Source organism: Schistocerca americana, chromosome 5 (assembly GCF_021461395.2).
Source record: "Schistocerca americana isolate TAMUIC-IGC-003095 chromosome 5, iqSchAmer2.1, whole genome shotgun sequence".
Taxonomy (NCBI): Eukaryota; Metazoa; Arthropoda; class Insecta; order Orthoptera; family Acrididae; genus Schistocerca; species Schistocerca americana.
The window spans coordinates 504,386,114-504,402,088 of record NC_060123.1 but is presented as its reverse complement, the minus strand read 5'-3'; the positions used below and the strand labels follow the sequence as shown (position 1 = coordinate 504,402,088).

Here is a 15,975-nt window from a genome sequence, read left to right as displayed (position 1 = left end):
TTGAATGAAAAGTAAAGCCTCAATCTTCGTTAATTGGGTTTGGATGGGAATATTTTAATAAACCAAATGCAGAAACAATCCTTAGAATGTGATCTTTAATTACCAACATTCATTTTTCCACATAATCACCAGCCAATTGGATACATTTCTGCCAACGATGAACAAGTTGTCTGACGCCGTCACGGAAGAATCGACACTCTGTTTCCGCAACCACTGTCTCACAGTTCTCTCAACGTCTTCATCAGAAGCATAATCATGTCCCCGCAGATCGTCTTTCATTATCAGGAACAGATGGAAGCCAGACGGTGCTAAATCTGGACTGTATGGAGCATGCCGTACGGTGGTGGGATTCAGTCTCTTAATGAAATTACATCAACACCATTACCTGCTGGCGGGCGTTGATACACATCAACGGGGACAGCTGAAAATGTGTGCCCCGCCCGGGACTCGAACCCGGCATCTCCTGCTTACGTGGCAGACGCTCTATCCATCTGAGCCACCGAGGGCACAGAGGGTAGTGCAACTGCAGGAACTTATCGGCGGTACGCTCCCCGTGAGACGCACATTCTCAACGTATAGTCGACACACTACAATCGTAGTGCCCATGCCATTATACCCATTACTCGCGGCAGACAATCCATTGAGTCCCGTAAGAGTTCAGGCAAATCGTGTGCATCCGCACTGAAGTTCATCAGCCGGTTAGCCTTAACGATATGAAGATGGCATTTTTTCTTTCGGACGTGTCCGAAATAACAGATACCATCTCCATATCAGTCTCTTACGTTCTACTGTGGTGGCACGTGAAGTGTGTGGTTTGGCATTGTGCAATAGTAAGACCCACACGGTCTTGTGAAGTTCCGATTGTACTTGCAATTTCTCTCTGAGCGATACGACGGTCATCCTGAATCAATCTGTCAACATTTCGCTTGTCAGACTCGGCGTTTGCTGTCATAGGCCGTCCCACTCTTTGTTTGACATGCAGGTCTGTTGTTCCCGCCTCAACATCTTTAAACTTACTCGCCCAACGACGCACAGTACTCACATCAACACAATCACCATAAACTGCTTTCGTTCTCTGATGAATGTCCTTTGCGGTGACTACAGCTCGGAACTAACTAAGGCTCTGTGAAAATCAAATTAATATTCTGAAATAATTTGCTCCTACATATAAATTATGATCAACGTTTTAAGACAAAAGACGTAATATTTTTCACATTACATACAATAAAATGTTCTTTCTTTGTTGGTTTCTGCACCGGAGAAGAAGCAAATATCCCACCAAATACTTTCAACTCTTGCAGTCATTTTCCATTGGCGACGTGTGACACTTTCTTTTCTTAGGCACTGTTATCTACTATTTCTATTCATATTGACATAGTGGCATCAATATTCTGCAAGACAAAGCAACTTTTTTTTTTACTCTTCTACATCAACACGTACACACTGATGGTGCGAAAAATTATGACCACTTACTTAGTAGCGTGTTGGTCGAGTTTTGGAGCGCAACACAGCAACGATTCTGGGGGAATGATTCAACAAGTCGTTTTTAGATTTCCGGAGGTATGTGACACATGATGTCTATGCACGAGCGAGAGTCAGTGGTTTTTGCATGTGAAGCTGACGCGGGATGGCGCCACAGTTGTGTTCTGTCGACTGAGATCAGGCGAATCTGGTGGCCAGGACATCGAAGAGAATTATGTCAAGCTTCTCAGACCACTGCAGTATGAATTTGGCCTTGTGATACGGACAGTTATCATGCTATAAGATGCCACAGACGTCGGGAGAAACGTCAAGCATTAAGGGAAGTAGGAGGCCCATTATTCATAGTTGTCATACTGACTTCGATTACTACCAAGAGGCCGGCCGGAGTGGCCGCGCGGTTAAAGGCGCTTCAGTCTGGAACCGCACGACCGCTACGGTCGCAGGTTCGAATCCTGCCTCGGGCATGGATGTGTGTGATGTCCTTAGGTTAGTTAGGTTTAAGTAGTTCTAAGTTCTAGGGGACTTATGACCACAGCAGTTGAGTCCCATAGTGCTCAGAGCCATTTTACTACCAAGATCTCACAGAAGCCCAGGTGAATGTCCCCCATAGCATAATACTGAGCTCTCCGACCGAGATGTGCCCTGATGTAACAGGAAACGAGAATCATAGGATCAGGTGATACCCATCCAACTCTTCACTGTCCAAGATCGATGATCCATCCGTTCCACTACAATAGTAATCGACGATGTCATTGTGTCAACAAAGAAACAAGTAGTCGTCGTCTGCTATGAAGCCCCCTGTTCAACAATGTGCGCTGGACGCTGTGCTCCGAAACACTTGTGCCCGCACCGGCGTTGCACTCGGACGTCGGAGGTGCCACAGATCGCTGCCTCTCCTGCTTTACAGAGGGGGCAAGCCTCCGGGATCCGTGCGCGGTAATGAGGCGCTGACATTCAACACCTTACCACCCATCCGTATCTACAGCATCTTTCAACCACTTTCCATAGAAGCTCACGACGGTAGCATGCGAACAGCCGACCAACTTATTGTTTCCGAGATGTTCATTCCGAGGCGCGTGCCATCTAACTTAGCTCTTTGTAAAAGTCACATACTACGTAAAGTGAAGAAGGAGGGGCGGAAAGGAGAGGAAAGGGAAGTAATTGATGATACCATCGGCATTGGGACATTTGCGGAATCAGCGGCGATGAGTGTAAGTATGTGCTAGACAGGGGTTCGAACCTAGGACCTTCTGGTCATTAGGCAGTTGTGTTAACCATTGCACCAACTGGACACAATGTTCGGCGAAAATGTGCGGACTATCTCGGCACGCTCCCACGAGTCACAGTCCCACTTAGCGCCACCTGTCCACAGTTCCCGTCCATGTCCTCCATGCTCACTAATTTTAGATTCCCACTGGAGGTGAAACGTAAATGTCTACCCACATTGAAGATTGTGCATTCATTGCCATCGAGGCGAATCAGTTTTATGAATTCATGGTGTCACCACGCATTCATATAAAGTCTCTTAATGTCTGTGGATTTCCCCATTTGCGGCCAGGATCGTCTCTAGAGTGATTCCCTATTCGCCTATGCTTCGCTTAAAGACTCTCCTTACATTATCAGGTGAAAGCAACGCCACGTTACCAGCCGGCATTCAGTCAGTGGGTAGTATTCGAAATGGTTTTTCTCGTCAGTGCAATACTCCACAAGCACAGTGCAATGCATGGGGGAAGGTACTTTGTACCAACGTTATCGATTCTGTACAGTGTTACATTTGCGTAAATTGCTGTATACAGGCTGATTCCATGACGATGTTACAAACTTTCAGAGATGATGGAGAAGGGTAAATGTATCAGTTTGAGGTAAGAGGTCCTGGTCCGGAAACGACCAAGTCGAAAATTATAACTGAAAATCGTTGCGATACCACTGACAGTGGAACATACGTAGCAGTGCTGTAGTTGCTGAGATTGTAGGATAGGCAACTTTCAGAGACGAAAGTAAGGATCAACACATGAAAAACATATATAGTAAAAATGGCCTCCAGCATAGATATCTCAAGGGCTACAAGAACTTCTTTAGTTGAATTGATGTGTTTTACAGTATCGAAGATGAACAAGTGCTCATAGCCCTTAAGGCATGCATTTTAGAGTCCATATTTACCGGACTCTTTTTCTTGTTTGGTCCATATTACCACCTTTGGAAGTTTCCTTCCCTACAATACCACCAACAATAGTACCGGTAATTGTATTCCGCTGTCGGAGATATCAGAGCCATTTTCGCTTACAACTTTCGAATCGATAGCTTCCGGACCAGGGTCCTTTTCCTCAAACCGACACATTTACTCTCCTCCATCATCCCTGAACGTTTGTAACAACATCTCGAAATCACACTATATATGCCTCGCGACGTTCTAGGGCACCCATCGCCCGCTCCACCAGTCTCAGAAGTTGATATTGCGTCGAATGACCGCGGCGAAAGCCAAACTGTTCGTCAGGAGGCAGGCATTCTTCACTGACGTGACCCTGCAGCCGTTTGGCATATATCCTCTTAAAGGTCTTCGAAAGGGAAGGCAGGAGCCTTATCGGGCGGTAGTTGTCCACCAGCCTGGGGCGGTTCCTACGGACCGTCTCAGACTACTTTAGCCTAAGTTAATTCAAGTTCTTGAGACAGTATGAGTGACCACAAAGATTTCCCGGTGTATTAAGGTCTACAGCCGGATCATGCAATCATCTGAATGCAATATTACTGTTGTCCACCTGGACTCTACCTTTAGTTGAGAATGCTGTTTGCTAACCTCGCTGGAAATGATTGATGCCGCAAACGGCGGCCTTTTATACGCAGCAGTAGATCAACAGCGCGTGCGCCAGAAATAGTCGCTGCTGCCCTCTAGCGCAAGTGAACGTACGACGCCGGCAGTGAAAGCTGGCAAGTGGAAAGGTGCACTTATGGTATGGCCACATGGGACAGACGCTCTGAACCCTTTCCTGGATTATTTTAATTGCTTTCATCCCAGCATCAAGTTCACTATGGAGGTCGAAAGGGATGGAGACCTTCCACTTCTAGAAGTACTGGTATAACGAAAGGACGATGGTACTCTGGAAGTCAGTGTTTATTGAAATCCGACGCACACGAATCGGTATCTGCATGTAACATGGTACCATCCATTGCAAAACGCAGGGGCTCCTGCGAACATTGGAAAAGAGGGTTTACGCTATCTCACAAGCAGAGATCTTGACACAAGAGCTGGCTCACCTTAAGCTCGTGTTCAAGCAGAATGGCTACACAGACAAAAAGATCGGACATATCTTCGTGTTTGGACCTGCGCTGAAACCTCGTGCAGATGCATATAAATCGTTGGCTTTTAAACCGGGAGCATATCTTCAAAAACATAAGGAATTTTAAATATATCAAAAGTGTCCGCCAGTCTTGCTATTCTGGAAAATCGTTTATTGGCCAGTCGTACCTTTCAACATAGAAGTTCTAAGCACCACCGCCATGCACGTTTGATGGAGCCTAAGAAATCTGCGGTGGCGGAGCTCTGTCTTACCGATGGACACAGAATGTTTTACGGTAAGCCACCAATGGCTACCCCTGCGTCTCTCTAGGGACTGTGTTTCAAAGGAAGCTACCGAAATTAGACTGGCACACAACATTACCACAAGGGCTGCCTTTCAAGCAAGATTTGAAGCCCTGTTTCATCTGACATTAAAAGTCGACAGTCATTAACTCGGTCGGCAGAATATATTGACAGTGGTTCTCGACAGCGATTCAGGCTTTTTTTTTTTGCCATCTTTTAGCAGTGGTGCGCTGCACGTTCACTTGCGCTAGGGAGCAGAAGCGACGATTTTTTGCACAAGTGTCGTTGGCCTTCCGCGGAGTAGAGAAGAGCCGCCGTTCTCGGTATGAATCAGTTCCGGCGAGGTTAGTGTTGTACCAGTCGAAAGTGCACTCGTCGGTACAATGGTGGGTTCTTTACTTTGCTTCAGGAGGAGATCGAGTGGATACTATAACACACATTAGTTCACTTTATTATAACATAGATAAGGAGAATTACCGAACTTTGTACGCTCTAGTTCCCAGGAATGTCATGAGTATTTACAAATGACTATATTGAAGTATCACTTGATACAGACAAAATACAAGTCTCTCATTCAGAGAAAATTTAACAACTATGTCACGTAGATTTCTGCCTAATACATTGTTCAGCTGGCCTGCTGGAAGGCGATGCTGTAGTCTTAGTCGATGATTGCAGACCGGGCTGAGAGATACTGTGCTCTGCCGTAAGTAGAAGAGCTGTTTGCGGCGGCGGCGTGGCGAGACTCTTACGGGTGTGGCTACGCCGGGGTCCCTCATTCGTAGATGCGGCTTGCAGCTTTATCTTCTCTTGTGGGTGCGTTGCGAGGTACCAACCTTGCTTTGGCACCCCGCTCTTCGGACGACACGGCAGTTAGCGTACAGCGTTCTCCCTTGAAGATGGCGGAAAAATCGTGTTTAGATTATTGCACGATCCGGCAGCAGACCCGAGAAGGATATCGTCAGAGTATTAGTCAGATGAATTGCCATACAAATCAGTGTCAGCTATAAGATACCAAAATTACGGAAGTTTAGAACGAAAAAAACCACGTATACTGGAGACATGCTTGTGAACAGTTCCAGATGTCATTTAAACTAAAAGCATCGACGTAATTGATTACATTGCATGTCACTTGTTTTTTCACTGCTTTCTTGTCAGTAGAGTCCAAGATGATGAGACTTAACCCAGGATCTGTCTTTCATTGAATGGTCAGTGGTCACATGATACTCAGCCACAGCAGAGGTTTTGGTACCGTTAATATGCAATGCACCGTTACTGTAAGGAGTATGAGATCTGTCACATGTAGTACTCGTCACCTAGGCATGGAATTTCGTAGTCTCGAGCCTTCTGTCGTAGCAGATTATCTTGAGAGTATCGACGTCTACGATGAAAATAAGTTTGTATCAACTTCGCGTATATTCGTGACCTTGGCTATTTTGGATTAAATGCTCCACACGTAAAAAAGGGAAGGCGTCGACTTGATACCAGCAGTGCTCTTTCCCATAATTAACCCCCACATCTGGCTCTCAGAGATTCAGCATGGGTAACCACTACCCAGAGATGTAGGCTTTACGTGTACCATTTCTCACTGTACTCTTATCATCGAAGGATCACATCACGGTACGATTCTAAGACAATAGGTAGCACGCGATGTACGATAGCAGTTGGATTCCGGCCTGCGGAAAACAGACTGCCTTAGTGACTCATCTTAATTATGTCGAACGAGTACTTCCAAAAACGGATTTGTGATAATCTTCATATTTCCAGACAGGAAGTCAATATATTCCAGGAACTCTCTCAATACCTCCTCGTCACAGGACCAAAATATTACAAGGTGCTGCACAAAATATCCTAGAATTTCACTTTAAAAATCAGAAAACAGTACTTACGTCCTAATGTCCTCTGTCATCTTCAAAGTTGTCACCTCAGGCATATATGCAATGATCCCAGCATTGTTCTCACTTTTGGGAGCGCTCCTGGAAGTCCGCAGGATGAAGAATGTTCAGGACCCGTTGCTATTCCAGTTGGATGTCTCCAGTCGAGTGAAAATGTCACCCTTTCAACGCGATTTTCATCTTCGTGAAAAGGGCTAGGTCTGGCGAGTAGGGAGGATAGAGGACTGTCGTCGCCAGGTTGCTTTTGGCCAGGAATTCCTTCACAACGAGCGAGATGTGCGCGGATGGTTGTTCAAAAATGTTCAAATGTGTGTGAAATCTTATGGGACTTAACTGCTAAGGTCATCAGTCCCTAAGCTTACACACTACTTAACTTAAATTATCCTAAGGACAAACACACACACCCATGCCCGAGGGAGGACTGGAACCTCCTCTGGGACAGCGGATGGTTGTTATAGTGCACCAACCAGCCGATATTTTTCCACCACTCTGACCATCTGCGTCCAACATTTTTCCTCAGTTGCCTCAAAACCTCGCCGTAAAACTGCCTGTTGACAGTCCGACAAGGTGGAACAGACTCCTTATGCACTATTCCCCAAATGACGAAAATAATGATCACCATTGACTTCAAGTTACTGCGAATTTGTCGATCTTTTTTCGGCCTTGGAGAAGTTGTTCTATCACTTCTGTCCCATTGTTGATCGGAGATATTACTTTAGGCGTCTAAGGGCGCTAAATGACCGTTCTGCTGTTGCTGACGTGATTGGAACTACTTGGAGAAGCTTAATGTACTTCACTACTTCACATAACATTTCTACAACTGCAGGCTCTTTTACATCACGCATGTTTTTTTAAGACCAGTTGTTTTTTATTAGCAATATCGGCTAGCATATTCAAGTGCATGTCTAGGTCAGTTTTGAAAACTCAGTTGGTTTTTCCAAATTTGTTTCAGCTCTGTTTACTAAAAGCAAGTTCAAAAAAATGGTTCAAATGGCTCTGAGCACTATGCGACTTAACTTCTGAGGTCATCAGTCGCCTAGAACTTAGAACTAATTAAACCTAACTAACCTAAGGACTTCCTGGCAGATTAAAACTGTGTGGCCGGCCGCGGTGGCCATGCGGTTCTAGGCGCTCAGTCCGGAACCGCGCGACTGCTACGGTCGCAGGTTCGAATCCTGCCTCGGGCATGGATGTGTGTGACGTCCTTAGGTTAGGTAGGTTTAAGTAGTTCTAAGTTCTAGAGGACTGATGACCACAGATGTTAAGTCCCATAGTGCTCAGAGCCATTTGAACCATTTTTTTTAAAACTGTGTGCCCGACCGAGACTCGAACTCGGGACCTTTGCCTTTCTCGAGCAAGTGCTCTACCATCTGAGCTACCGAAGCACGAGTCACGCCCGGTCCTCACAATTTTGCTTCTGCCAGTATCTCGTCTCCTACCTTCCAAACTTTACAGAAGCTCTCCTGCGAACCTTGCAGAACTAGCACTCCTGAAAGAAAGGATATTGCGGAGACATGGCTTAGCCACAGCCTGGGGGATGTTTCCAGAATGAGATTTTCACTCTGCAGTGGAGTGTGCGCTGATATACTGGCAGAAGTAAAGCTGTGAGGAGCGGGCGTGAGTCGTGCTTCGGTAGCTCAGACGGTAGAGCACTTGCCCGCGAAAGGCAAAGGTCCCGAGTTCGAGTCTCGGTCGGGCACACAGTTTTAATCTGCCAGGAAGTTTCATATCAGCGCACACTCCGCTGCAGAGTGAAAATCTCATTCTGGTAACCTAAGAACATCACACACATCCATGCCCGAGGAAGGATTCGAACATGCGACCGTAGCGGTCGCTCGGTTCCAGACTGTAGCGCCTAGAACCGCACGGCCACTCCGGCTGGTTAAAAGCAAGTACTCCTGTCAAACTGCAATGACCTGTGTGAGTCCAGTTGAAGCAAACCGATCAGTAATGCAAGATTGCACCGTTTCACAAACTTCAATGTAAATAGCTTTGTAGTATTCCTTTGGGGTTTTGAAAGTGTGCGGTGAGCTGGCTTTGTTGTTTTCATACTTGTTTGGTATACTTCGATTCCGAGGAAGCGAAGGATCATCAACTTGTGAAGGTTTTTCTTTGAAACACATTTCCAAAAAGTGATCAAAACTATCACGCCTTCCATTCAATATACAAATCAAGCCCTCATATATTTTTTCCAGATCAGCAACACTTAGATGAGCGCATTGAATTTTTTTATTTACATCCTCTACTGGGTTCATTGCATGGCAAAGACGTAAAAAGAAATAAGTCTTGAATTGTAACATTGGCTCAAGGTAGCCTGCACATTTGTAACCTGCCTCTGTTTTGTCCTCTGCAGAAAATGTTTCAGAACACTCTAGAAGTTCTTCAAAGTTTTTCAGTATTCTCAAGATACTAGAATCTCGCATAGTCTATGGAGTCGGGCAAAGGGGTCGTAGACCAGCTTGGTCGTTGGCGCTCTCACAGCGTATGCTATATCCTTTTGTTGGATTTCCTTACGGTGTTTATTAAGTCCTTGGCTAAAGCCATAATATCCCTCATAGACGTAAGATAGCGGAGACTGTCTAAAACTGCCAAGTCAAAACTGTGAGCAGTGTAGTGCGCGTAATATGCTTTTGGTTGTATATCCAAAACTAACTTTTTTAGTCCTTTGAACTTACCTCTTATATTTGAGGTACCATCATAGCACTGTCCTCTTAAGTTATCCATTGACATATCAAGACGAGAAAACGTATTTTAAAATACTAAACAGAGTTTGTGATTCAGTGTTGTGGGTCTTGTACAAGCCAATAAAGTCTTCGTTGATGATTAAGGTACTATCGACAGTTCGAATACAAAATGACACTTGTTCGTGAATCGAAGAATCACTTATTTCGTCAACCATTATAGAAAAATGTTCAGTCTTCTTCATTGAAGCTAGTACCTTTCTCAACACAGACTTTCCTAGTAGATCAAAGATCTCGTTTTGAATATCGTGGGACATCCACTTATACCCTGAGGGCCCTAACCAATCTTTAAACGCAGGTATCTCATTCTTTCGGAATTCCAATGATTGAAAAAAAATTGAGTTTACATCTTTGTCCTAGTACTTGTCGGCACAGAAATTGCACGGTAGTAAAAATTCTCTCAAGAGCTAAAAGGACCTTTCTTCATATCATTATCTAAATCTTCATTCAATTGGGAGGCCACACTTCGGTTAGTGATACAATTTAGTTTCAGAACACCTTCTTTACGCGTTAACGTATTTTCATGAAGACAAAATTTTTCCAAAGGCTTTTTCCAAAAAATGGTTCAAAGGGCTCTGTGCACTATGGGACTTAACTTCAAAGGCTATCAGTCCCCTAGAACTTAGAACTACTTAAACCTAACTAAACTAAAGACATCACACACATCCATGCCCGAGGCAGGATGCGAACCTGCGGTCGCGCGGTTCCAGACTGTAGGGCCTAGAACCGCTCGGCCACACCGGCCGGCGGCTTTTTCCAGTTAGAAAACCCTACAGAAGTAAATGCATCTTCTTTTTTATTGAAGAAAATTTTATTAGATTTGTAGCATCTGCCTCTTTGCCGGTTGTGCGAAAGACTTTTTCGGTATTTGCTTCATATTCTAGCCATATATATTTGATCAACCAAGACTTCTGAAATGATCTTCCTTGACGGGATTGTACAGGTTTGGGCTGTGAACGGTTCTCGCCTGAAGAAGACGAAGCAATTGACGACACAATAATTGTTGGAGGTTGACTTGCAGTATCATCAACTTCCAAGCGCGTCTGTTTGGTAACAAATTTATCCATTGCAAACTTAATTCACATTACACTAATAGACTAAAGTAAACGAATAAAATATAGTCATGTAAAATAGTCCACTAGACACTAAAGTCGGAACACTAAACATGTCTGCAGCATGAACTGAACGAAACTATCCATACTGAATGGCTACAACAGCAGGGTGGGCTTTGTATAGGCGCGGCGTAGTAATGTCTCGAAGCGTCGAGGAGACGCGAGGCGGAGGGTTCCAGCCACTTTTGCTCCAGTCCTTTCGATGTCACCGCGGCCACCGGCGCCAGACTTTACCCAAAGGTTCGCACACCAGGACAAATTCTAAGTGTGCCTGCTGCACCGTAACACTATCATGATTCACACTACTCGTTTTCAGTTAACCTGCATGCTACCATAATAATTATTTGTTTTAACTCATTACTGAATGTATAACTATCGTCAAACAAGGAAAGTAAAAAATTCCAAAATAATTTTGCGATTTTAAAAAGCATAATATAACTAATAATTTTCTTAAATTATTGGGGGGGTGGGGGGGCTCCGCCTACCAAACAAATTTTTGAGGGGCCTTGGGCCCCTCAGGCCTGTGCACAGCAGCATGCGCAAAAGATGACGCAACTTTGTGCCGCAGTAGCTCAGACGTGTGCCTCGAGACATCTAGCGGCGGAGTGTCCTACTACTACTGCTTTGATCGGTACAATTAAATTCTCGGATACTGTCGGTAGCATCTCGAAATGTTTCGATAAAGTTTATCAGAAAGCTGAAGATGTCAGTTGATTGTACACTGTAACTTGAATGAGATGGGCCAAGTCACGCACAAGAAAGGTCCCCAAAACATTACTAAACCACCTCCGGCCTAAACTCAAATCTCAACAAACTCAAAAGGGGAGGCCACGATGTTCGGATCACGGATTTACTTCAAACTTTGTACACCCTTGGTATGCCATTGAAAAAACTTAGTGTGCAAACAGTAAGGTGCATACTCTGGCGTTCCCAAGAAAATCGCAAGAGAAGTTTTACGCGTCTATTATGTTACTGATGTATCCGTGGAAGGCACTGGCTGTAGGAAGACATTGTGGTCAAGTGGCGCGGTACGGTGCCGGAAAGGCAGTTTAGCGTGTTCGGTCAGAGAGCTGCTCGCCTTCTGTAATAAAAAAAACTGAGTAAAGGAATCAACGATCAGCTTGAACGGTTGTCTTGCGAAAAAGAAAGTAGGTCAGCGTGTTCGGTCAGAGAATAAGCTGGCCTCTGTATCAAAAGACCTTAGTGAATAGATTAACAATGAACTTGAACGGGCGCCATGGGACGTCCGCCGTGAACAAATGAAACGAAAGATAACGGACAAAATGAGATCAACGAAAAAAAAAAAAAAAAAGCGGCTACTGTTCGCGCTATGTAAAGGGCTCGTGGACGAGGCGATGGTTCGAATCCTGCTAACACTTATTTTTCAATCTATATTTTTTTCGTCACTGGTAACGTTATTTAATTTATATGTCATTTGAGAGGTAATATGATGAAAAGCATGTGCATTTTCATGAAGGTGCAGTGAATTTAATATATTAGTTGATTATTTACTATTTTTAATCAAATTTTCAAGAACGGGGACAGGCTTGGAAAGCCCGAATCAAACCTCGATAAATAATGATGCGAATGACGTTATTCGGTAATATAGTAAGTCAGAATGCGCCAGACCGCAAGAGTAATGTACAAAAACTCATCGGGTGTGTTCACGACATCGCACGTAGCAGGATGGCATTTGTCATACATACATGGAAAACGTAAATTGAAACGGCATCTATTACATCGAATGAATGCAGTTAGGAGGAATGTTCAGAGTTTCTAAGGGAAACACACCTCGTTAACGTTTTGAAAAATCTCTCTTTCCTCCGGTAGTATAGATTAACAATTAAGTTTGAGCAGGAGCCGAACCCTAGCCTCATACAAGTTCGTCTTGCAAAGCACGATCGCTAACCATTTAACCAGCATGACCTCTAACGTCCAGTAACTACTCAAAGATACATAAGCCACATAATAGACGCGTAAAACTTCTTATGTGATTTTCTCGGAATTGCCAGAGTAGTGCACCTTACTATTTGCACACTGTGTTGTTTTAATGGCCTACAAAAGGCGTACAACGTTTGAAGTAAATATGTGATTTCCCACCGTCAGTGCGCTGTCGGTACATTAGACGCCATGCATAATTTGAAATGAAGCAAACTCACCCGGCTACACTACGTGTCTCCAGTCAGCTTCTGTCCCTTTTCTGTGTCGTTTGGCCCATTAAAGATGTACAGCTGTGAACAATAACGTTTTGCAAGGAACCCGACTCCAGATGAGCGTTAGTAACCTTCGCAATGCTGAGATGGAACTGCATCAGTAAGAGCAGCAAAATGTCGCGTTTGAAAACGATTGCAATTAACAAGATCTCTTCCCCATGTCGGTTAGAAACTTTTGACGAACACTGTTCTTGAGTTCAGTTGCGTGGCTGCTGGTAGCAGCACATCATTTCTTGTAGATACATTAGGCCGACTGCGTTGATCCAGCAACACATAGGCCAACTTCATTCACAAATGTGGTCACGGTCAAGTCTTAACACGGTAACTCCTTTCTGTTATTCTGTCGTAACCCCATGTCAACTTACAGCGGTTGGATAAAAATAGGGAGACACAGCGTGAAATGCGCTCTTGAATATACGCTGAAGCGCCAAAGAAACTGGTATAGGCATGGGTATTCAAATTAAAAGATATGTAAACAGGCAGAGTACGGCGATGCGATCGGCAACGCCTATGGTTCGAATGGCTCTAAGCACAATGGGACTTAACATCTGAGGTCATCAGTCCCCTAGACTTAGAACTACTTAAACCTAACTAACCTAAGGACAGCACACACATCCATGCCCGAGGCGGGATTCGAACCTGCGATCGTAGCAGTAGCGCGGTTCCAGACTGAAGCGCCTAAAACCGCTCGGCCACAGCGGCAACGCCTATCCAAGACAAGTGTCAAGCCCAGATGTTTGATCAGTTATTGCTGCTACAGTAGAAGGTTATCAAGATTTAAGTGAGTTAACGTGGTGTTATAGTCGGCGCACGAGCGATGGGACACAGCATCTCCGAGGTAGTGATGAAGTGGGGATTTTCCCGTACGGCCATTTCATGAGTGTACCGCGATTATCAGGAATCCAGTAAAACATCAGATCTCCGACATTGCTGTGACCAGAAAAAGATCCTGGAAGAACGAGAGCAAAGTCGACTGAAGAGAATCGTTCAACGTGACAGAAGTGCAACCCTTCCGGAAAGTGAGAGTTCAATGCTTGGCCATCAACAACTGTCAGCGTGCGAATCACTCAACGAAACATAATCGATATGGACTTTCGACCCACTAGTGTACCCTTGATGTCTGCACTACACAAAGCTTTACGCCTCTCCTGGGCCCATCAGCACCGACTTTGGACAGTTGATGACTGTGAACATGTTGTCTAGTCGGATGAGTCTCGTTTCAAATTGTATCAAGCGGATAGACGTGTACGGGTAGGGAGACAGCCTCATGAATCCATGGACCCTGCATGTCAGCCCCTGGACTGTTCAAGGTGGTGGAGGCTCTATAATGGTGTGAGGCGTGTGCAGTTGGAGTGATATGGGACCCCTGATACGTCTAGATAATACGACTCTGACATGTGACTCATACGTAAGTATCCTGTCCATTCATGTCCATTGCACGTTGTGCATTCCGACAGACTTGGGCAATTCCAGCAGGACAATGCGACACCCACATGTCCAGAATTGCTACAGAGTGGCTCCAGGAACACTCGTCTGGGTTTAAACAATTCCGCTGGCCACCACCAAACCACCTAGACATGAACAGTATTGAGCATATCCAGGATGCCTTGCGACGTGCTCTTCAGAAGAATCTCCACCCCCTCGTACTCTTACGGATTTATGGACAGCCCTGCAGGATTCATGGTGTCAGCTCCCTCCAGCACTATTTCAGACATTTGTCGAGTCCATGCCACGTCTTGTTGCGGCTCTTCTGCTTGCTCGCGGGAGCGCTACACTATATTATGTAGGTGTACCAGTTTCTTTGGCTTATCAGTGTAAACGCAGATGGTAGACAAGCCTACTGGTTGTGGTGATGTGTTTGATCACAAAAGCCGACTGTGCAATGTACTGAATGCTTTTAAAGTGCCAGTCCTGCTCAGATCAGCGTTCTGTGTAGTTTTGAGTGCATTATTTCAGAGCTAAGTGCATTCGAACGTGGAAAAATTGTTGGTGCTCGTGTGATGTATGCTCCCGTAACCAAGGCAGCCGAAGTAACGGCTGTTTCAAAGGACATCGTATCGAAAAATTACACGGCATACGAGGAAAGCCGAAATACATCATCCGCTAAGTCACAACGCGGTCGACAATATGCTTGCAGTGATAGTGACAGTGTGTCACTGAAGAGGACTGTGACGTAAAATAAGAGGACGGCAAATGGAAAAGTCACTGCAGAACTGAATGTCGCATCCGCAGGGCCAAAACAACGCGAAGGGGATTACTGGGCGATCTAGAAATCCAAAACTACACATCAGTGTGTCAAATGCCCGTAATAGGAAAAACTGGTGCCGAAGCCATAAAACCTGGTCTGTAGAGCAATGGAAGGAATCCATTTGGACGGATGAGTCTTATTTTACACTGTTTCCAACTTCTGGCCGAGTTTACGTCCCAAGAGTGAAACATGATGATTTGGGCTGCCGTACCGTGGTATTCCATGGGTCCCATGGTTACTTACTACGATGTATGTACGTGATGCTAACAACGTATTGAATAAGATATCTTCTGTCACAGAATACTGTTGGTTTGTTTGTGTTTGTTTCATGGTCATGAGGATTCAGACACTAGAGCAACAGAATTCCCGACGCGGGTGCTGCAACCTGAGAAGCTGGACGTCATTGTAACTCAGCCGACTCCAACGGGCTGGGAGAAGAAGCCGTCGTCATTGTGGTCGTTTCCTACGCCTGTTATTAAAATGAAATTACGTAGTTGTAAGTGAAATGAAAACCGTTCTGTTTGTAAAATGAAGTCAGTCTGTGTTAGTTTTCAGCCCCAAACACTGCGCCTCAGTGTGAATGTTAGACACAAGTGGTACTTGTAATACAACTGTTGTGAAATAAAAAATTGAGCAGGATTTGTTATTGGAAATGTATTTACCTGAGTTGTGAAATTTAATTCTCAAACTATCTACTTTGAAGAAATTAT

The 15,975-nt window shown here is 44.8% G+C and overlaps 1 non-coding gene across 1 annotated transcript; it reads right to left on the bottom strand.

The window, feature by feature from the left end:
• Positions 1 to 432: 432 nt before the first annotated feature.
• Trnat-cgu lies at positions 433 to 507 on the bottom strand. The gene has a single exon. It is a non-coding gene; the product is annotated as a tRNA-Thr (tRNA).
• Between the last annotated feature and the right edge of the window lie 15,468 nt (positions 508 to 15,975).